Source organism: Cibotium barometz, chromosome 43 (genome assembly GCF_041138505.1).
Source record: "Cibotium barometz isolate CiBa-2024 chromosome 43, ASM4113850v1, whole genome shotgun sequence".
Lineage (NCBI taxonomy): Eukaryota > Viridiplantae > Streptophyta > Polypodiopsida > Cyatheales > Cibotiaceae > Cibotium > Cibotium barometz.
In genome coordinates this window covers 26,705,735-26,706,870 of record NC_141088.1, presented here as the reverse complement: position 1 = coordinate 26,706,870, position 1,136 = coordinate 26,705,735, and positions in this window count along the sequence as shown.

Below are 1,136 nucleotides of genomic sequence, written 5' to 3'. Positions count from 1 at the left end.
AAGCCATGTTATGTGAGGCGAACTAGGAAAATATTCCTCCTCGCATCCTCACACCGCCCAAAGGCTCAGTTGGTTTGCAAAATCTCAAGGGTGTCAAATGCAGAGCCCGTTCCTCAGGTGTTATTGTGTTGTGTTGTTTAGTTTCACATGTATATTTTGTCCACATATTGTACATTCAATCTTCAACTGTATGTGCATGCGGAAGCAACATGTCGTGTGCCACGATGAAGAGGAAGAAGGTCTACTAGGACTTATCCGTTTCCTGGTACTGGTCGTCTGACCGATGCTCCTCCTCCCTGTCTGAAGTTCTCGACTCGTGGCAATCTCAAGATGCTCGAGGTGTCTGTGACCATTGGCATCGGCAACATCGACGTCGACACTTCCTTGTGGGATAACTTGGTCGAGTTTTCTTGACAACAGTATACACAAGCACTTTTCTCCCTCGAAAGAGGTGGAACGCTTCACCATTTGCACTTCCAGATGGTGGCTCGCATCCTGTCTACTTCTATCATTGCTGTTGGTTGGCAAGTGTGTCAAGCAGCACCTCATGTGGAATGTGAGCAAGCCCGCCGGAGCAATTGTCATGTGCCAGGCGCTTCGTCAGATTAAAATGCACACTTTTGAGGGGATAGTGGGTTACTGTCTCAAGGATCTGCACAAACCTCACTTTCATTTTCATGCTCATTGCAGATGAGATATCTAGAGGAAGGACACTCTATGCACAGTTCAGCCAGGGAGACCTCAAAAACCGGGTATGCCTCACACTGGTGAATGTGTTTGAGCGAGCTTTCGTGTACATGGAAAACTATATTCTCAATAAGTGGTAAGTCACTCTTGGCGTGACACTCTTGAAGATGAGAAGTGGGAAATACTTCCCTAGTGCACAATGGATAATTCCTAAAAATGAGAATGGCATGGACACTGCTAGATCTTGAACTATTTGGAAGTGCCTCAAAACTCTCGACTTGGCTGATATCTCGGATATCAGAAAGGTCTTCTTCCACGATCACTACATAGAGGGGGAAGCAACTAGATACTTTCTCAATGAAAATGAAGAGAAAGATGAGCAAGCAGAGCATGGAGATGGGCAATTAGAGGAGCAACCCGATAACCTCTCGAGTGACCAACATGGTGGT